General features: G+C 47.0%; 1 long non-coding RNA gene across 1 annotated transcript in view; it reads right to left on the minus strand.

Moving 5' to 3' along the window:
• Nucleotides 1-7,500: 7,500 nt before the first annotated feature.
• The window catches only part of LOC140403795 (uncharacterized), a 110,690-nt gene continuing 95,740 nt past the window's right edge, over nt 7,501-22,450 (minus strand). Inside the window, exon 5 of the long non-coding RNA XR_011938420.1 lies at nt 7,501-8,259. This is a non-coding gene — a long non-coding RNA (uncharacterized lncRNA). The remainder of the gene's footprint in view (nt 8,260-22,450) is intronic.

The following is a 22,450-nucleotide window of genomic DNA, read 5'->3' on the forward strand; positions in this document are numbered from 1 at the left end:
GGACACTAAGGGCAATTTATCATGGCCAATCCACCTAACCCGCACATCTTTGGACTGTTGGAGGAAACCGGAGCACCCGGAGGAAACCCACGCACACACGGGGAGGATGTGCAGACTCCGCACAGACAGTGACCCAAGCTGGAATCGAACCTGGGACCCTGGAGCTGTGAAGCAATTGTACTATCCACAAGGCTACCGTGCTGCCCCAAATTTGTGGGACCTTTCTGTGTGCAAATTGGCCTGTACTTGATCGACACTGCAAAACTGTGCACACTTCAAAGGAAAAACACTTCATTGCCTGCGAAGAACCTTTGGACATCCTGAGGTTGTGAAAGGTTCTATATAAATCCATGGGCGGAATCCAATGGCAGGGACATGGCTGTAAAATGCAGCGTGCCGTTCAAAACTCCTTTGACTTCGGCGGGAATGGAAGATCCTGCTGGTGGGAGGAGCCATAAAACTCCACCCCTTTTTGTCACTCTTCAACTAGAGAAGAGCAAATCATCCAGGATTTCCAAACCTGATCATTATCTGATGACTCCTGCTGGAAAATGCTTGCCCATGTTGAAAAACAAGATAAGCCTTAACTGTGTTGTTCCCATAGTCAAATAGCTAACATGCTGTGCCTAGATTCAGATGAGCACCATGGGCACTTACCCAAAATACCAGCGGCTGACTGAAATTTATGGAACCGGATGTCAGTGAGGGAGGAGAGGAATAAATAAGCCAGGAACGAAAATGAACGAAAATATATGCATATTTTATTTTAATGTCCTGGACTCATTTCAGAGAGCCATTTATAATATTATAAAATCCGTACAGTGCAGAAGAAGGCTATTTGGCCCATCAAGTCTGCACTGACCCTCCGAAAGAGCACCCCCAACCCAGGCCCACTCCCCAGCCTATCCCTGTTAGCCCATAACCCCTTCTAACCTCTAAGGGGTAACTTAGCATGGCCAATCCACCTAACCTGCACATCTTTGGACACTAAGGGACAATTTAGCATGGACTATCCACCTAATCATCCTGACATCCAACTTGCACTTCATTTTTCATGGGAGGATTTTGATATTTATAGGGTTAAATGCAAGCACAAAAGCCAAACTTTTATGACACAAGCCATGAGCTATTTACTGGCAAAATAATCAGGCACAACTACATTATCCACATGCGGAGCACCATGTCTGAGAAACAATCCTAAAATACAAAAGTGCAGAAACTTGCACATGCCACAACCTGAACATTCTACGTATGAGTTTCTTTAGGACAATTCAGACACACAATTAAACTGCACTTGGCAATTCACATTTTGCTTTTAGTACCAGTTATCGCTTACCTGCTGCATTCTCCATGCACTCCAAAATGTTGCTCAGCCATTCAAAATGATAGCAGGACAGGAATAATTTTCTGTGAGAACTTGGTCATAGGTGTTATCCTTTTAATGTTGGATTTTGAGATCATATGTGTGATGAGGAAATCTGTATCAATGCAAGCCCGGATAGGAAAATGGGGGGGGGGGGGGGGGGGGGGGAGGAGGGCGGGGGTGGGGGGGTGGGGGGGGGGGCAGGGGAGCTGTCTGGCGCAGATGGAGGGGCAACATACCCATGGTTTACTCATACATCTTAATAGCATTAAGGCACTTTGCATGAGTGTTTGGAAAACCTACCCTATATTTTTATATTGTCCAAATCTCCATTCCAGTGCCTTCCCCCAGCACAATTTCAAGCAGTTGCAAGTATAGAATCATAGAATTTACAGTGCAGAAGGAGGCCATTCGGCCCATCGAGTCTGCACCGACCTTTGGAAAGAACACCCCACTTAAGCCCACACTTCCACTCCATCCCCGTAACCCCAACTAACCTTTTAGGCACTAAGGGGCAATTTAGCACAGCCAATCCACCTAACCCGTACATCTTCGGACTGTGGGAGGAAACCGGAGCGCCCGGAGGTAACCCTCGCAGACATGGGGAGAAAGTGCAAAGTCCGCACGGACAGTCATCCGAGGCCGGAATTGAACCTGTGGCCCTGGAGCTGTGAGGCAGCAGTGCTAACCAGTGTGCCACCTTGCTGCCCTAGGTTAAGTAGATTAAGGCCCACGGGTTCAAATCTCACCATGGCAGCTGGTGAAATGTAAATGCAATTAATTAATCTGGAATATAAAGCTGGTCTCAGTAATGGCGACCATGAAACTATCATCGATTGTTGTCGAAAAAACCCATCTCGTTCACTAATGCTTTTTAGGAAAGGAAATCTGCCATCCTTACCCAGTAAGGACCCTACATGTTGTGGTGTTGGGTGCTCTGGTGCACAGATGAGCCAACACAGTTGTATGTGGTACAACTCTATTTTATTTTAACTCTTATAATACAGTTCGTTCTGGATACTCTGCACGTGCTGTCTCCCTGAGTGTGTTTGGTAACAGATGTGTCCTGGTCCTCCTCTGCAGCTAATACTGACCACCGGGGGTCGTGTCTGTGCTTTTATATCTTTCTGTCATTGGTTGTGGTGTTGTGTGTTCTGATTTGTCTGTTGGTGTGTCTATCATGATGTGTGTGTTTGAATATCATGACATCCCCCCTTTTTACAAAGATATGTGCCTACGTGGTTATAAATATAATTGTGTCGTGAGTGCAGCTAAGAGTGTGTGTGTGTGTTGTGTACAGCGTGTGTATATGACGTAACTATTTACATGGGGCGATGTCGGGTGCGTCACACTAACAAGGTTGTACCATAACAAAACTTGGATGCGAGAGAAAAAAAAAAACTTGAACATTGGTCTGGTCAGACGATATCTGGAACAATAAACAACAACAGGTTATAATACAGAAGTGTTTGACTTTTTGAACGTATGAACAGCGTTATAAGTCCAGTCTAATGGGTGACCGCCTCAAGAATGGGCTGGTCCTCAAGCCGGTTCAGCTGTGGAGATTTGGGGTCACACTGGTTCACCTTGGACTGTTGGCGGTGATGCTGTTGCCGAAGTCTCTACTTTACCATTTGTTGTACTTCGTGCAGTGCTTGGTTTTTTCATTCGTGCAAATATAACATTCAACATCTTTGTCAGTGGTGCCTTGGCTGTGGTTTGGTTCTGGTGGCGATGGAAGGGGCATGATCCGTGGCATCTCCACGAAGTCATCCTTGGGAACCAGTGGAGGATCTGGCGTGTGCGTACGGTTCAGTTGCGAGCGTGGAAGGCGGCGCAAAGCTCGCTGATTGCGCCTACGCCCCAATCCATCCGCCCTGCATGCCAGGAACAAGGTGGAGTCTTTTTCTTTTTATGTTTGTGGTGGACGGCATCTTGTAGCCGATGGGTCGTTGCCATCGAAGTAGCACCATCACTAATATCATGCAAGGCGATGACTGTGCCAGATGTGGAAGTTGGCCGAGACCGTGTACGCTGGTTCCGGCCACCTGCTGTGCCGGAAGGGCGACTCCGCAGAGAAACGTCGAAGCATGTCGCCTTGGAGAGAGAATTGTTGCTCGCATCAACGTCTGGCGATGGCGCGAATTGGTGTGTCCATCTTGGACCGCCGGTGCTGGTTGCCACTGCCGACCCAGTGGGACTGCCACGCGATCCATTCCCTGTCGCCGTGGCATCCGCCGTCACCCTGAGCGTGCCATCACCGAGGCCGCGACACCGCCCGTCCGGAGCAAGGTCTGGCGTGCGCGAATCAGAGTCGGCGCTTGGCTGCTCCCCATCCGGAGTCCGGTCTGCCTTCCGTCGATGCCCCCCGTCCGGAGTCCCAACAGGTTCACTGGAGGCAGCCGAGATTCCCTGAAGCTGCACTTCTGGAGTCGGAACATGCAGGAATGCACCAACCAGTGGAGAGGGTCGAGCCATCGAGGGTGGAAGCGGTGCGCCGCCACCGTAGTCGTCAGTGGTCCCACCGTGATCGTCGAGTGCCTCGGTACGCACTAGGCGAGGTCTGTCACCTTGCACCTTTTGCATGGGAAGTGGGATGCTGTCGTCACTCGTCTCACATCCCGTGGATAGATCCTCATTAGCAGCTTGCTGTTCACTAGGGTTGGGTAAATTGTCAGAGTTTTCATCTGGTGGTGCACACCATGTCGGTGGACTGTCATTGTCTTGCCGTTGTCCTTCATTTGGGCTTTTCTTCTTTGGAATTTTAAATCTTCCCCCAGACATTGCAGAACCTTGTTTATTACCCCCAAATTCTCCCATAGGTATGGTCTCGAATATAGGATCCAATGTTTCTATCAACATTGTACTATTTTCCAAAGAACATTCCGTTTCACTTTTCTTCTCAGGTGCCTCATATGTATCTTTGTCTAATGTACATGCCTTCATGGTCTCTGGGTCTGATTTTGCTGGGACTGGCATGGTCACAGTCTCTCTTTTACTGTTCTCAATTGCCCACATTATACTCCCCATACATAACTGCTTAATCACTGGGGTTAGTGTTGTACAATGGATAATCGGGTCGACCTTATCTGCATCTTCACCATTAGTGGAAAGCACACTTGGTTCACTTGAAACTGCTGTGGGTTTTAAATTCGTTATCTGGCTACTCGATGTCGGTGTCCTCAGGATTCTTGCTCCAATGTGCTATATCATGACACATGTGACTCCAGATCCACGGCAACATGTTTGGCTCTCAATTACCTTCTGAAATGACCTAGCAAGCCACTCAAGTCAAGGGCAATTAGGCATGGACTACAAATTTTGGACATGCCAGTGATGCCTACATCCCATGGCAAGAATAAGAAAAACGAGAAAAAGAGGATATTGGTTATCTTTTTGGATGTCTTTGCACATTCATATTCATGGAATGGAGGACCAATTGCTGTTGTTGCTGCATGTAGCAAAATTAAATGTAATATTTGAAGGTACATGCAGTGCACATGGCGAATTCAGTTCTTTCCCCGCTGATCCTTTTCTAAGCACCTCTGATCTCACTTCCGTTACAACTGAAGAAAAGGCTGCCAGAAATCCCAAAACACTTTGTTCAGGACTGAAGCTCTGTACCATTTTCTCTGACGGTACTGTGGTCCCACCAGTATTTGACCTATGATGAGTTTTGCAGCGCGCAGAACCAAATAACCCACAACAGTGACTAAAAGAAGGAAATGCTGAGAATACCCAGCAGGTCTGGCAACATCTGTGGAGAGAGAAACAGAGTTACTGTTTCAGGTTGATAAACTTTCATCAGAACACAGGCCATCGTCTTTCAGGCCATCCATCTGAAAAGTTAGCTGTGTTTCTCTCTCTACAGATGCTGCCTGACCTGCTGAGCATTTCCAGCATTTTCTGGTTTTATTTCAGATTTCCATCACCTGCGGTGTTTTGCTTTTGTACTACCCCACAACAGTCTTGTTATACTTCCAAAAATGTTATTTTCTGTGCAATTATATGGTGCTTAATTCCACACTGTTACTAACATATTTCCTGTTGTAAGAATTGGACAGGGTCTTAGGTATATGACGTGAAGTATTTTACTTCATGCACGTCAGATGTTCAACACCTTTTGGAGGAATTAACATGATATGAAAAAGTTATACTAAGGAGCACCAAGCTGGCATTAACATTTTAGACCAGAAAGATGAGTTTCCCAAGTGGAAAAGTATCCCCATTAGTCAGTCATTTCTTGTCACGATACACTCACCCAATCAGACGTTCTGGTCTCAACTAAACATGGGCAGCACGGTGGCACAGTGGTTAGCACTGTTGCCTCACAGCTCCAGGGACCCAGATTCAATTCCGGCCTCGGGTGACTATCGGGTGGAGTTTGTACGTTCTCCTCATGTCTGTGTGGGTGCTCCGGTTTCGTCCCGCAGTTCAAAGTTCAAAGGTGTGTAGGTTATGTGGATTGGCCATGCGAAATTGCTCCTTAGCGTCCGAAAGATTAAATGGGGTTACTGGGTTATGGGGATAGGGTGGAGGCATGGGCTTAAGTTGGGTGCTCTTTCCAAGGGCCAGTACAGACTCAATGGGCCGAATGGCCTCCTTCTGCTCTGTAGATTCTATAGTCTGAATTGTAAGTTCGGAAACTGAGTGGCTTCATGCCAGTGTTGTTTGAACTAATTACTTGTTAGTGTATTGACATCCATTGAAACATAAGCCTGTCATTGCAACCCTATAAAGCAGATGTTAGATTGTCTGAGAATCACCAGCGTGGTGAAAATAATTCTTCCCCTGTTTTCAAACCATGATCGAAGAGTTAATGGTGGTACAGGACAGGGCATTTTGTTTCAATATTACTTTATGCATTCACACATGGTGTTTTTTTCTTTAAATGTTTGCATCTAAAGATCAAAAACAGAAATCATTCACGTCCTTGAACTACAAAAATTGCATGCAAGATTGTTTTTTCAATAGGTTCATCTGAATAATTGCACTGGGTCAGAAAAATCTTTCTGCTTTGATGAAATGAGCTGCTTTATTATCATATCATTGTCAGATTTGGTGTTGCTTCTTCTGTTAATAGTTCAAACCAGTGACGGGCAACCTAGACCAGTGAGTGGACCACGTGAGTGAACCTCCTTAATTTCAGTGGGCCACAAGACTGCATTCAGGCTTGTTTACTAACTATGACCCTTGAATAAGACTGAATACATTTAATGTACCCTGAATATTTCATAAGTTATAGAAAATGCTTAATCATTCATATATTAATAGAAATGTCAGCAGCTTCAATGGGGCAGCACGGTGGCACAGTAGTTAGCACTGCTGCCTCACAGCACCAGGGACCCGGGTTCAATTCCAGCCTTGGGTGACTGTGTGAAGTTTGCACATTCTCCCCGTATCTGCATGAGTTTACTCTGGGTGCTCTGGTTTCCTCCCACAGTCTAAAGATGTGGAAGTTATGTGGGTTGGCCATGATAAATTACCCCTTAGTGTCCAAAGATATGCGATTAAGTGGGGTTACAGGGTTACGCGGATAAGGCAGAGGAGTGGACCTGGGGACGGTGTTCTTTCGGAGTGTCGGTGCAGACTCGATAGGCCGAATGACCTCCTTCTGCACTGTAGGGATTCTGTGATTCTATGGTAAAAGAAAATGATTGAACACAGAGGGAGCGCACAGCTCTCAAAGTCAGTGTTGTGTGTAATCAGCATGGATCTCACTCCATGTGCCCTTGCTTTGCGTGCGTATCACTTCAGTCATACCGGTAGGAAAAAAATCTGGCATCTCCAAATGTGCAGCTGAATGTGGAAATCTGGAAGTTTCAGTAAGAGGTAACTTCAACATACTGTGCTATACCAGTCCTTGCTTCTAAAATTGGCACTGAAATAAGTGCAGTGGCATGAAGGTGAGTATTTACCCATTATTTCTCCATTAAACATGCCAGCAAAACATAGGGTTGGTGCGTTCAGAAGTAAGTGAGCTTTTAATACCATAATAAATTACAATTACTGCCAGACAACTTTTCCAGTATTGAAAAGCTAGTGTTAAGATCCCAGACCCCAATGTTTGTTAGGATACCGGACAAGAACCCCAAACACTTTAAAATGTTTCAAAAACTTTGAGGAAATGATTCTTCACTCCAGTAGTGATTCTTCTGACCAGTAGGTATCTTTTATATTAAAGCAAACTTTATTATTAACACAGGATTAAAGCACTAACCTCACAGAAAATAGCTTGGGTCACTGTCTGTGCGGAGTCTGCATGTTCGTCCTGTGACTGTGTGGGTTTCCTCCGGGTGCTCCGGTTTCCTCCCACAAGACCCGAAAGACGTGTTGTTAGGTGAATTGGACATTCTGAATTCTCCCTCTGTGTACCCGAACAGGCGCCATAGTGTGGTGACTAGGGGCTTTTTACAATAACTTCATTGCGCTGTTAATGTAAGCCTACTTGTGACAATAAAGATTAATAAGATTATTATTAAACTGATTGGTTGATGACCCTCGCCTTCTTAATCTGCTCATAAATTCCACAGATTCTCTGTAGAGAGCGCGGTTCTGAATAAGAAGGCTGATTAGAGCAAATCTCCATTCAAAAGTCTTGGGAACTGCTGTCAGTGAGGTGAGTGCAAGCTTATAGGGTGGCACAAGCAAACTGACACTACCTGAATCCCACAGAGTTGAAATAACTTCTAAAACAAAATTAACTGGAGATGGGAAATCAATCATGTGTTACGTATTTCGAGGGGGGATTTCTGTAACATGTTCAAGCTCTAACACTCCTACAAGGTGTCCGAGATGAGGCTCTTGAGCTACAAAACAATTCAATATACTACGGATGCTGGAAATCAGAAATAAAAACAGAAAATGCTGGAAGTACTCAACAGGTCAGGCAGCATCTGTGGAGAGAGAAACAGTGTTAATGTTTCAGATCCTTCCATTACTCTTAACATTTCATAGAATCATAGAATCCCTAAAGTGCAGAAGGAGGCCATTCGGCCCATCAAGTCTGCACCAACCCTCAGAAAAAAACCCATACCTAGGCCCAATCCCCACCCTATACCCGTAAACCCACCTCGGAAAAGTTTAGCGGAACCAATCCACCTAACGTGCACATCTTTGGACTGTGGGAGGAAACCGAAGCACCCGGAGGAAACCCACGCAGACACGGGGAGAACGTACAAACTCCACACAGACCACTGTGTCACCGTGCCGCCCTTCACTGGCTGAAAGGCACTTTAAGACATTGAGGTTATGAAAAGTATGACTTAAGTCCAAGTATTTTCTTTCCAAGCTTCCTGCTCTTTGCCAGTTGGGCGCCGGCTCTGATCATATGTGGCATCAATTGGCTTCACTTTGATCAGTCTTCCTGGACTAGCTGGTAACAAGAAATGGAGGTAAAACAATAACTATAAGATTCAGGGTGGGAGATATAGGAGGGATGTCCGAGGTAGGTTCTTTACTCAGAGAGTGGTTAGGGTGTGGAATGGACTGCCTGCTGTGATAGTGGAGTCGGGCACTTGAGGAACTTCAAGCGGTTATTGGATAGGCACATGGAGCACACCAGAATTTACATAGAATTTACAGTGCAGAAGGAGGCAATTCGGCCCATCGAGTCTGCACCGGCTCTTGGAAAGAGCGCCCAACCCAAGGTCAACACCTCCACCCTATCCCCATAACCCAGTAACCCCACCCAACACTAAGGGCAATTTTGGACACTAAGGGCAATTTATCATGGCCAATCCACCTAACCTGCACATCTTTGGACTGTGGGAGGAAACCGGAGCACCTGGTGGAAACCCACGCACACACGGGGAGGATGTGCAGACTCCGCACAGCCAGTGACCCAAGCCGGAATCGAACCTGGGACCCTGGAGCTGTGAAGCAATTGTGCTATCCACAATGCTACCGTGCTGCCCGTGAATGACAGGGAGTGGCATAGCTTGATCTTGGTTTCGGACAATGCTCGGCACAACATCGGGGGTGGGTGAGTAAATTTGAAGATGACACTAAAGTCGGTGGAGTTGTAGACAGTGCGGAAGGATCAAGTTACAGAGGGACATAGATAAGCTGCAGCGCTGGGGTGAGAGGTGGCAAATGTAGTTTAATGCAGAAAAGTGTGAGGTGATTCATTTTGGAAGGAATAACAGGAAGACTGAGTACTGGGCTAATGGTAAGATTCTTGGCAGTGTGGATGAGCAGAGAGATCTCGGTGTCCATGTACATAGATCCCTGAAAGTTGCCACCCAGGTTGAGAGGTTGTTAAGAAGGTGTACGGTGTGTTAGCTTTTATTGGTAGAGGGATTGAGTTTCGGAGCCATGAGGTCATGTTGCAGCTGTACAAAACTCTGGTGCGGTCGCATTTGGAGTATTGCGTGCAATTCTGGTCGCCGCATTATAGGAAGGATGTGGAAGCATTGGAAAGGGTGCAGAGGAGATTTACCAGGGTGTTGCCTGGTATGGAGGGAAGATCTTATGAGGAAAGGCTGAGGGACTTGAGGCTGTTTTCGTTAGAGAGAAGAAGGTTAAGAGATGACTTAATTGAGGCATACAAGATGATCAGAGGATTGGATAGGGTGGATAGTGAGAGCCTTTTTCCTCGGATGGTGATGCCTAGCACAAGGGGACATACCTTTAAATTGAGGGGAGATAGATATAAGACAGATGTCAGAGGTAGGTTCTTTACTCAGAGAGTAGTAAGGGCGTGGAATGCCCTGCCTGCAACAGTAGTGGACTCGCCAACACTAAGGACATTCAAATGGTCATTGGATAGACATATGGACAATAAGGGAATAGTGTAGATGGGCTTTAGAGTGGTTTCACAGGTCGGCGCAACATCGAGGGCCGAAGGGCCTGTACTGCGCTGTAATGTTCTATGTTCTATGAAGGGCCTGTTCTGTTCTGTACTGTTAACCATGCCGACGGATTCTTTAGCAAACAATGGGCAAGAAATAAGGATTATTTACGGGGTTTTTTTCGGGTCCCACAATTGTCTTTGGTGTGCAAAGATGACATCAGCGACATGCGTACATATTTTTGTGGCAATATCAGCAATGACATTACAGCATTTGGTGAATGCAAGGGGTATACAAAGTAGGCAGATGCTGATGCTGGTTTGACACCAAAGCTGCCAGTTTGGAGCTCAATTCTCCAACTAATTTTCTTTCTTAATGTTATATGGTAAGCACATATTCAGTAACATGAAAGGGCCCCCCACGCAGCACTGATAACAGTGAGCATCAATTGAAAAATAGGAAGTTCTGAGCGGTCTACAGAGATACATAGACACATAGAAGATAGGAGCAGGAGGAGGCCTTTTGGCCCTTCGAGCCTGCTCCGCTATTTATCACGATCATGGCTGATCATCCAACTCGAAAGCATAATCATGCTTTCTCCCCATAACCTTTGATCCTGTGCAGGTTAAGTGGATTGGCTATGCTAAATTGCCCTTTGTGTCCAAACAAAAGGTTAGATGGGGTTACGGGGATAGGGTGGAGTGTAGGGATAGGGTGGAGGTGTTGGGATAGGGTGGAGGTATGGGCTTGGATAGGATGCTCTTTCCAAGAGCCGGTGCAGATTCAATGGGCCGTATGGCCTCCTTCTGCACTGTAAATTCTATAATTCTATGATCCTATTCGCCCCAATGCTATATCTAGCTGCCTCTTGAATATATTCAATGTTTTAGCATCAACTACTTCCTGGTGTAATGAATTCCACAGGCTCACCACTCTTTGGGTGAAGAAATATCTCCTCACCTTTGGCCGAAATGGTTTGCCCTGAATCCTTAGACTGTGACCGCTGGTTCTGGACCCATCCACCATCGAGAACATCTTCCCTGCATCTACCCTGTCTAGTCTTGTTAGAATTTTATAAGTCTCTACGAGATTCCATCCTCATTCTTCTGAACTCCAGCGGGAACAATCCTAACCTAGTCAATCTCTCCTCATATGACAGTCCCACCATCCCTGGATTCAGTCTGGTAAACCTTTGCTGCACTCCCTCGAGATCAAGAACATCCTTCCTCAGAAAAGGAGACCAAAACTACACACAATATTCAGAAAAGGAGACCAAAACTGCACACAATATGTGGCCTCACCAACGCCCTGTATAATTGCATCAAAACTTCCCTGCTCCTGTACTCGAAACCTCTCGCAATGAAGGTCAATATACCATTAGCCTTCTTTGGCAGTCGTCGTAGATAAATCTCCAAGGCCTGATGGAATGTATCCCAGGCTGTCGAGTGAGCCAAGGGAGGAAACAGCAATGGCACTGACAATAATTTTCAATTCCTCTCTGGCCACAGGAGAGGTGCCGGAGGTCCAGCAGATAGCCAATATGGTACCATTATTCAAGAAGGGAGGAAGGGATATACCAGGAAATCACAGGCCAGCATGTCTAACCTCAGTGGTGGAGATACTATTGGAAGCAATTCTGAAAGACAAATTAATCTGCATTTGGAGAGGCAGGGATTAATCAAGAACAGTCAGCATGGTTTTGTTAAGTGGAGGTCGACTGACCAACTAGATTGCATTTTTCAAAGAGGTTGTAGCCAGTTAAAATGGCTACCTCCCGATTTAGAATGGCTAACTCCCGATTTAAAATGGCGAACGGCAAAGGCTGATGGGAAAGTCAGTCAACAGGACACAAACGAGCAGCTGCAGGTTGAGTGTGTATCTACCTCTGGAAAGGCCAGACAAGATCGATACCGGCAACCATCAACATAGCGAAACACCAGCCATCTGCATATTAATGAGCAATCCCCGCGAACAATGAGCAACATTTAGAAACATAAAGCCAAACCAGACTCTTTGGCGCCAGCAGAAGCCTACACAATGGGAGGTGAACGACCATCTCAGGACCGCCCATCGATCAGGGAACGGCTCCAGCATTGGAGAAAATTGAACCAAGTGATTGGGACGAAGTCCAATCACTTGGAACCAGGTACAGGGTCCGCCCCGAAAGGCGGGAAGCCCCTGGGGACTATAAGAATCAAGCCCAAGTTCAAATCGCCCCTCTGCTTCACTTCTAGACCGGGTCACTCAGCAACGCGAACCAACCCTTGACAGTGACCGGTCCTGCCATCGCTGATATCTAGTAAGTCTTACTTCAACACTCGCTCCGAGATAGGCGCTCCTTGCTACCAATCTACACCAACTTCGAATCCCGCAGGCTCAGAACCCGAACGAAAGGCCATTCGTTTCCCTGACCTGGTGGGCCAGTTCCAAGTTAAGTATTGGCCTGTTAGTCATAGAAGTAGCTTAGACGTAGAATTTGTACATGAGTAGTGATTGCTGTGTATAATAAATGTGCTTTGATTTAAATCTTACTAAGCGGTGTATTGGATTATTGATCATTACTCGGACTTGAACCACGTGGCGGTATCAGAAAGATACCTGGCGACTCAAGAGCAAAGGTGATAAAACAAAGCAATTAAACTAAGGCAAAAGTTAGCAACAAGGTGACTGGGTGTGTCGCTGAGGGAAATGTATTTGACATAGTCTACTTGGACTTCAGCAAGGCTTTTTTGAAGGTGGCACATGGGAGACTGATAACGAAGATAAGAGCCCCATGGGATCCAAGGAAATTTGGTGAATTGGATCCAAAATTGGCTGAGTGGCAGGAAGCAGAGGATTAAGGTCAAGGGGTGTTTTTCTCACTGGAAGCCTGCATCCAGTGAGGTCCTGTAGGGGTCAGCGTTGGGGCCCTTGCTGTTTGCATAAATGGGTTAAACCTGAAATTAGGAGGCTTGATCAGTAAGTTTGCGGATGATATGAAAATTGGAGGGGTGGTAAGTAGTGAGGAGGATAGCCTTAGGTTACAGGAGGATATAGACGGGCTGGTCAGATGGGATGATTAGTGGCAAATGGAATTCAATGTGGATAAGTGTGAGGTGATGCACTTGGGCAGGACAAACAAGGTAAGGGAATACATGATAAACGGCAGGACCGAGGATCAGCGGGACATCGGTGTGCATGAACACCAAACCCTTAAGGTCGCAGGATAGATAGTTAAGAAGGCATGTGGTATACTTGCCTTTATTAGCCAAGGCACAGAGTTTAACAGCAGGGAGGTTATGCTGAACTATATAAAACATTGGTTAGGCCACAGCTAGAGTATTGCATGCAGTTCTGGAATTCACATCATAGGAGGGATGTGATAGTGCTGGAAAGGGTGCAGAGGAGATTTACCAGAATGTTGCCTGGGTTGGAGAGCTTTAGTTATGAAGAGAGATTGGATAGACTGGGGTTGTTTTCCTTGGAGCAGAGGAGTCATGAAGGGGACATGACTGAGATGTATAAAATTATGAGGGGCATAGATAGAGTAGACAGGAAGAAACATTTCCCCTTGGTGGAGGGATTAATGACCAGCGGACATAGATTTAAGGTAAGGGCAAGAGGTTTAGAGGAGGTTTAAGGAAAAGCTGTTTCATCCAGAGGGTGGTGAAAGTGTGGAACTCACTGTCAGAAAGGGTGGTGGAGGCAGAGACCTTCATAACATTTTAGATGTGCGTTTGCGATGCCAAGGCATACAAATCTATGGGCCACGTGCGGGAAAATGGGATTAGAATAGTTAGGTGGTTGTTTTTCACTGGCACATTTGCAATGGGTCGAAGGGCCTTTTCTATGCTGTAGATCTCTATGACTCTAAATGTTCTTAAAGTTCCTGGGATCCACAGGAAGATGTGTGGCAGGCATTGACGGACGTTTTTGTTGGCTTCAAGCTATCTACACAAATTAGTGCCTCCCACACATTAATGTGTAGTGGGTATTCCCATTGCAATACCACATGAATTGGAGAATGAGTAGCGGGAACTTAAAGCAGGACAAGCTGCAGGAAGAGGGAGGAGGAATAGAGGAGGGATCTCAGCAGAAAAATCACAGCAATCCAAGATGTTCAGAGAACAAGCTCCTACCTGAACCTCAGTCAGGAACAAAATGTGAGTGACACTTGCGATACAGTAAGGATATCCTCAGTGAAATCTGTCACGCACTGCAGCAACAATTGCAACCTCAGCAGAGCAAGGGCTGCATTATCAGCGGCTGTGAAGGCGACCATTGCCTTGAACTTTGATGCATCTGCATCTGGCCAGACTGAGGCTGGAGATATTTATAACATCTCGTAGTTTGCTGAACTGTTGTGTAAAAGGAGGCCACTGAGGCTCTCTACTCAGAGAGGCAACTACAAGTCACATTAACTGTACATACATGGGCCGGGATTCTCCGAGCCCGCGTCGGGTTGGAGAATCGCCGATGGGATGCGAGAATCCGGCCACGCCGATCCGGCGACCGGAGAATCAGCGCCAATTGCGCCCGCTGAAATAGACCCCACGGCGATTCTCGGCGCGTGACGGGTTGAACTCCCGCAGGATCCCACCGGCATGTTTAAGAATTGGTACCACCCTCCGGGAGCCCGGACCTGTGGCCAATGTGGATGTCCTGGTGGTGGGCGGGGGGATCTGACTCCAGGAGGGGGCTCCACGGGGTCCAGGCCTGCGATCAGGGGCTTGCAATAAACGGGCGGCCACGATCTGGAAGGGGCCTACCTCCTGCTGCGCAGGCCCGCTGTTCGGTCGCCGACATGTTGCTCCGCGTCGGCGTGGAGACGGCAACCACGAGCATGCGCCGGAGCGGAGACGGCCGTTGTGCACATGCACGGACCCATGCTGGCCGTGTAGGGCCAGCTTTCACCGCCAGAGCAGTGCACAGCACTCCAGCGCTGTTCTAGCCCCTGAAGAACAGGAGAATTACTGGGCTTGCAGGCCCGTTGGCGCCGGCATCGCTCGCGCCGGTTTTGACGCCGGCGTCAACACTTGCCCGTGATATCGGTGAATCCCGCCCATGATTTGCAGGCACTGCATGCCAACTCGGCTCTGTGCTGGAACTGAAAGAAATTCCAGGCCGACAACACCCAGATGATGTGTGACTATCGGCAGCAAATCGTGCAAGTCAATGCCCAGCATCCTAGTCATGAACAATGTTCCTTCTAATATTCTTTTGTTGTGCACAGCCTTCATTTAGGCGTGTGGGCCATTTAATTATTGTTGGCGTGGCTGTGCACCACAGTAATTTAAAAGGCCTATTTGCACTCAGCCTGCATGGCAACTTCCAGGTTGTTTCCCCAGCCACAGGGATGAGAGAGAACATTTGTCATGGCACCTTCATTCTGCGGCAGTCTCCTGTGCCAGCTACCTTTGAGCCAGCACAGCAAAGCCAATGGGCGCAAAAGGGCTATCTAATGGGCAATGTGGCTGATGACTCCTGTACACAACCCACACATGCATGCACAGCATGCAAACAATGAAAGCCAAGCTGCCTCATGATAGAACAAACCATTGGCACACTGAAAAAAATACTCCCGCTGTCTGGCCCATTCGGGACAAGTCCTGCAGCACTCAACAGAGCAGATGGCGAGATTTGTGATGGTGTCCTGCATGCTGTCCAACAGGTCAAAAGCATGGGACTGAAATAGAGGCGTGGAGCGATAGGAAAGAGTAAGGGCATACTGCAGTTTGTCAAAAAGAAGAGTGAGTGAGATGAAGGCGAGGTGGGATGTAAGGAGGAGGATTGGCTATGAGGACGCTATCGATATTGACAGCATTGGCCATGACCTCAGCAACCTCCATCCCAATAATGGGTAGAATCCTCTTCTCCATTGGCGTTAGGAAATGCGGGTGTGTCTGTCCCTCTCCAATTACCTCATGCTGCCTTTAGCAGTGCACCACCTTTCCCTACAAAAGAGAAGGAAGTGTGTCAGTGAGTGCTGTGCATTCTGTTTGAGTGATGTGGCTGTCGTGGTTGTTTAACTGTTTGCAATCTGTGAGATGGGAATGCGAAGTGCTGAGTGTGTGAGATTATAATGGAGCATATGCTTGTCAGCTATGAATCCTGACTAATGTAGATTGCTACTATATGAGCGGCACGGTGGCACTGTGGTTAGCACTGCTGCATCACAGCTCCAGGGACCCGGTAGAGGGATTCAGTTTCGGAGCCATGAGGTCATGTTGCAGCTGTACAAAACTCTGGTGCGGCCGCATTTGGAGTATTGCGTGCAATTCTGGTTGCCACATTATAGGAAGGATGTGGAAGCAATGGAAAGGGTGCAGAGGAGATTTACCAGAATGTTGCCTGGTATGGAGGGAAGATCTTATGAGGAAAGGCTGAGGGACTTCCTGAAAGGAATAGAGGACTGGCATGTTCCTGTGAGGAAGAAAGATAAATACAGCAATTTTCGGGAACCTTGGATGACGAGTGATATTGTAGGCCTCGTCAAAAAGAAAAAGGAGGCATTTGTCAGGGCTAAAAGGCTGGGAACAGACGAAGCCTGCGTGGAATATAAGGAAAGTAGGAAGGAACTTAAGCAAGGAGTCAGGAGGGCTAGAAGGGGTCACGAAAAGTCATTGGCAAATAGGGTTAAGGAAAATCCCAAGGCTTTTTACACGTACATAAAAAGCAAGAGGGTAGCCAGGGAAAGGGTTGGCCCACTGAAGGATAGGCAAGGGAATCTATGTGTGGAGCCAGAGGAAATGGGCGAGGTACTAAATGAATACTTTGCATCAGTATTCACCAAAGAGAAGGAATTGGTAGATGTTGAGTCTGGAGAAGGGGGTGTAGATAGCCTGGGTCACATTGTGATCCAAAAAGACGAGGTGTTGGGTGTCTTAAAAAATATTAAGGTAGATAAGTCCCCAGGGCCTGATGGGATCTACCCCAGAATACTGAAGGAGGCTGGAGAGGAAATTGCTGAGGCCTTGACAGAAATCTTTGGATCCTCGCTGTCTTCAGGGGATGTCCCGGAGGACTGGAGAATAGCCAATGTTGTTCCTCTGTTTAAGAAGGGTAGCAAGGATAATCTCGGGAACTACAGGCCGGTGAGCCTTACTTCAGTGGTAGGGAAATTACTGGAGAGAATTCTTCGAGACAGGATCTACTCCCATTTGGAAGCAAATGGACGTATTAGTGAGAGGCAGCACGGTTTTGTGAAGGGGAGGTCGTGTCTCACTAACTTGATAGAGTTTTTCGAGGAGGTCACTAAGATGATTGATGCAGGTAGGGCAGTAGATGTTGTCTATATGGACTTCAGTAAGGCCTTTGACAAGGTCCCTCATGGTAGACTAGTACAAAAGGTGAAGTCACACGGGATCAGGGGTGAGCTGGCAAGGTGGATACAGAACTGGCTAGGCCATAGAAGGCAGAGAGTAGCAATGGAGGGATGCTTTTCTAATTGGAGGGCTGTGACCAGTGGTGTTCCACAGGGATCAGTGCTGGGACCTTTGCTCTTTGTAGTATATATAAATGATTTGGAGGAAAATGTAACTGGTCTGATTAGTAAGTTTGCAGACGACACAAAGGTTGGTGGAATTGCGGATAGCGATGAGGACTGTCGGAGGATACAGCAGGATTTAGATTGTCTGGAGACTTGGGCGGAGAGATGGCAGATGGAGTTTAATCCGGACAAATGTGAGGTAATGCATTTTGGAAGGTCTAATGCAGGTAGGGAATATACAGTGAATGGTAGAACCCTCAAGAGTATTGAAAGTCAAAGAGATCTAGGAGTACAGGTCCACAGTTCATTGAAAGGGGCAACACAGGTGGAGAAGGTAGTCAAGAAGGCATGCGGCATGCTTGCCTTCATTGGCCGGGGCATTGAGTATAAGAATTGGCAAGTCATGTTGCAGCTGTATAGAACCTTAGTTAGGCCACACTTGGAGTATAGTGTTCAATTCTGGTCGCCACACTACCAGAAGGATGTGGAGGCTTTAGAGAGGGTCCAGAAGAGATTTACCAGAATGTTGCCTGGTATGGACGGCATTAGCTATGAGGAGCGATTGAATAAACTCGGTTTGTTCTCACTGGAACGAAGGAGGTTGAGGGGAGACCTGATAGAGGTATACAAAATTATGAGGGGCATTGACAGAGTGGATAGTCAGAGGCTTTTCCCCAGGGTAGAGGGGTCAATTACTAGGGGGCATAGGTTTAAGGTGAGAGGGGCAAGGTTTAGAGTAGATGTACGAGGCAAGTTTTTTACGCAGAGGGTAGTGGGTGCCTGGAACTCGCTACCGGAGGAGGTAGTGGAAGCAGGGACGATAGGGACATTTAAGGGGCATCTTGACAAATATATGAATAGGATGGGAATAGAAGGATACGGACCCAGGAAGTGTAGAAGATTGTAGTTTAGTCGGGCAGCATGGTCGGCACGGGCTTGGAGGGCCGAAGGGCCTGTTCCTGTGCTGTACATTTCTTTGTTCTTTGTTTGTTTGTTTGACTTGAGGCAGTTTTCGTTAGCGAGAAGAAGGTTAAGAGTTGACTTAATTGAGGCATACAAGATGATCAGAGGATTGGATAGGGTGGACAGTGAGAGCCTTTTTCCTCGGATGGTGATGTCTAGCACGAGGGGACATAGCTTTAAATTGAGGGGCGATAGATATAAGACAGATGTCAGAGGTAGGTTCTTTACTCAGAGAGTAGTAAGGGCGTGGAATGCCCTAGCTGCAACAGTAGTGGACTCGCCAACACTAAGGGCATTCAAATGGTCATTGGATAGACATATGGACGATAAGGGAATACTGTAGATGGGCTTTCGAATGGTTTCACAGGTCGGCACAACATCGAGGGCCGAAGGGCCTGTACTGCGCTGTAAATTCTATGACTTTATGATTGGATAGGGGTGGGGGTGCAGGGAACTGAACGGTGATTGTGGCTGGTGCTGCAGTTGAGAGTAGGATGAAATGAATGAAATGAAAATGGCTTCTTGTCACGAGTAGACTTCAATGAAGTTACTGTGAAAAGCCCCTAGTCGCCACATTCCAGCGCCTGTTCAGGGAGGCTGATACGGGAATTGAACCGTGTTGCTGGCCTGCCTTGGTCTGCTTTAAAAGCCAGCGATTTAGCCCAGTGTGCTAAACCAGATACGACATTCATTGACATTGAGCACTCGTGTGAGGTGATTGAATTTGTTATAGCCCTCAGGGCTTGACTCCTGGCATCGATGTCTATGATAATCCACTCCCACTGCCTTCTGAGCATGTGTCTGCAGAGCCTCCCAGAAGCCTTTCCATCTCATTTATCAAGGGAAGGCTACCCACTGGATTTTACATGCACCCCGCCTGCCTTCAAACCCACCAGCAGGTGGGAGTAAAACCCAATCCGTAGAATCATTAGGGCACAGAAGAAGGCCATTCCGCCCATCCAGCCAATACTGGTTCTCTGTGGAACAATCCAATCCATTCCTCCACCCTCTCCCCAAAGTCCTGCAAGCTTATTTCCCATAAGTGGCTTTCCAATTTTCATTTGAAATCATTTATCATCTCTGTTCCCATTCCCTCTAGTAGTCTGGGAGATCTAGGTCATTACCACTCACTGCATGAGAAAATTCTTCCTCACATACTCTTTGCATCTCTTACCCTTAATCTCAAATCTGTGCCTCCTAGTCCTTGTAAAGTCAACTAGTGGGGACAGTTTTTCATTGTCTACCTTATCCAAACCTGTCACAGTCTTGTACACTTCGAGCAAACCTCTCCTCAGCCATGTTCTTTTTTATTCTTTTGCAGGATGTGAAAGTCAGTGGTCTGCCAGCATCTGTTGCTCATACCTAATTGCCCTTGAGGAGATGGCGATGAGCCTCCCTTTGGGTTGCTACAGTCTTTGTGGTGTAGGTGCATCCACAGTGCTGTTAGGGAGGAAATTCCAGTATTTTGACCGAGTGACCAAGAAGGAACCATGGACATATTTTGAAATCAGGATAGTGTGTAGCTTGGAGAGGAACTTCCAGGTAATGGTGTTCCCATGTGTCTGCTGATCCTTCCAAGTAGTCAGCGATTTGGAAGGTGCTCTCAAAGGAGCCTTGGTGATGTGCTACAGGACATCCTGTAGATGGTACAACACTGTTGCCACTGTGTCTTGGTGGCGGAGAGAGTGAATGTTTAAGGTGGTGGATCGGGTGGCAATCAAGCAGGCTGCTTTGTTCTGCACGGTGTTGAGCTTCCTGAATGGTGTTGGAGCGGCACGCAGCCAGGCAGCCATTACACTCCTGACTTGTGCCTCATAGATGGTGGACAGGCTTTGGGGAGTCAGGAGTAAGTTACTCATTGCAGCATTCCCAGCCTCTGACCAGCTCTTGTTTTGGTTGGTCCAGTTGAGTTTCTGGTCACTGGTAACCCTGCAGGACATTTCTGCAAGGAGGACATTCCCAGCTTGTGAAACCTAGCCTTGTAGCTAAATTCCCTCAGCCCTGGAACCATTCTGGTAAATCTATCTACACCCTCTCAAGGACCTTCAATTTCTTCCTAAAGTGTAGAGCCCAAACAAAGTTGGACACAATACTTTAGCTGTGGTCCCATCAGAGCTTTATAAATATTCAGCATAACTTCCTTGTTTTTGTGCTCAATGGCCCAATGTCTGAAACCCAACGACCCATATGGTTTGCAAACTAGTCTCTCAATATTTCCTGCACCTTCAAAGATTGATGTACATGAATCCCCAGCTCTCTCTATCCCGGCACACCCTTAAGATATGTGCCAATATTGCCTCTCACTATCCATTCTGCCAAATGCATTATCTCACACTCTCTGTAATAGTATCTATATGCCACTTGTCTGCCCACAGATAGCCTATCTATGACCAGTTACGTCAATTGGTAGAATTCTCACTGTTTGTCGCACTTCCAAGTTTGATATCATTTGTAAATATTAAAACTTTACTCTGTGTTCCAATAACCAAGTCATTTCTATATATATCTAAAATTCAGTGGTGCTAGCAGATCCTTGGGGAACACCACTGTCTACCAACCTCCAGTCTGAAAAACAAACATTTACCACAATTTCCTGTTTTCTGTCCTTAAACCAATGTTTTATCCAAGTTGACAGTAACCTGCCTATTCCATGAGCTTGAATCTGTTAACCAGCCATCATGTAGTATTTGTCAAACTGTGTCTTAAAATTCATATAGATCAGTGTCCTTCAAACTTTTTTTCCGGGGACCCATTTTTACCAACCGGCCAACCTTTGGGACCCAACCCGGCCGACGTTCGCGACCCACGCCGGCCAACTTGCGCGGCCACCATTTTCTCTTACCCTGTTTGCTGCTGACAAAAATGGAGGAAATGGTTTTGGGTCCCTTTGACCCTCGTACACGCTCCTCCAATGGAACCTGTTGGATGAAGGTGAAGCCTTCCGGTGTCGGAAAGTATGGAGTCTCCATCTGTCCAAAGTTCTGCTTTTTTTCCCTGTAAAATGTTATCAAATAAAACCCCCCCGAACTTGTAAAAATATTTTAAAATAAAATAAAAACCTCCCGAACTTGTAAAAGAAAAAGGTGCGACCGTTTAAAAAAAAAAGCAGTCGCACTGCACATGCGTGCCCGATCATCAGCGGGCATGCTCAGCTTTGCGCATGCGCGCCGATGATCTGGCACGCATGCGCATTGTGGCCGCATTTAATTTACATGTTCGCGGCCATTTTGAAGACCGCTTGCAGCCGCCGTTATTAGCAGCCAGCTGCTGCGGCTGTTGTGCACAGGTTTGCGCGATCGGGAGCGCCGCGACCCTCCCAACACCTGCAGGTCACGCCCCCGAGTTTGACAATGCCTGATATAGATAACATCCCCCTGTGTTCACCAACCTTACTTCATCCAAAGATTCAAATCGATTAGTCAAACACAATCTGTTTTTTGCAAATCCATCCTGGCTCTCCTTTACTAACTCAAACCTCTCCAAGTTCTGTTAAATTTTTCCTGACTTGTCTATAAAACGTTCCCCAACACATTAGTATGACGGCACGGTAGCACAGTGATTAGCACTGTTGCCTCAGAGCGCCAGAGACCTGGGTTCAATTGCCAATTTGGGTCACGGTCTGTGCGGAGTCTGCACGTTCTCCCCGTGTCTGCGTGGGTTTCCTCCGGGTGCTCCAGTTTCCTCCCACAAGTCCCGAAAGACGTGCTGTTAGGTGAATTGGACATTCTGAATTCTCCCTCAGTGTACCGGAACAGGTGCCGGAGTGTGGCGACTAGGGGATTTTCACAATAACTTAATTGCAGTGGAAATGTAAGCCTACTTGAGACACTAATAAAGGTCATCATAAATTGGCCGGTCGCAGGG

Source organism: Scyliorhinus torazame, chromosome 2, assembly GCF_047496885.1.
Source record: "Scyliorhinus torazame isolate Kashiwa2021f chromosome 2, sScyTor2.1, whole genome shotgun sequence".
In the NCBI taxonomy this organism is placed as follows: Eukaryota; Metazoa; Chordata; class Chondrichthyes; order Carcharhiniformes; family Scyliorhinidae; genus Scyliorhinus; species Scyliorhinus torazame.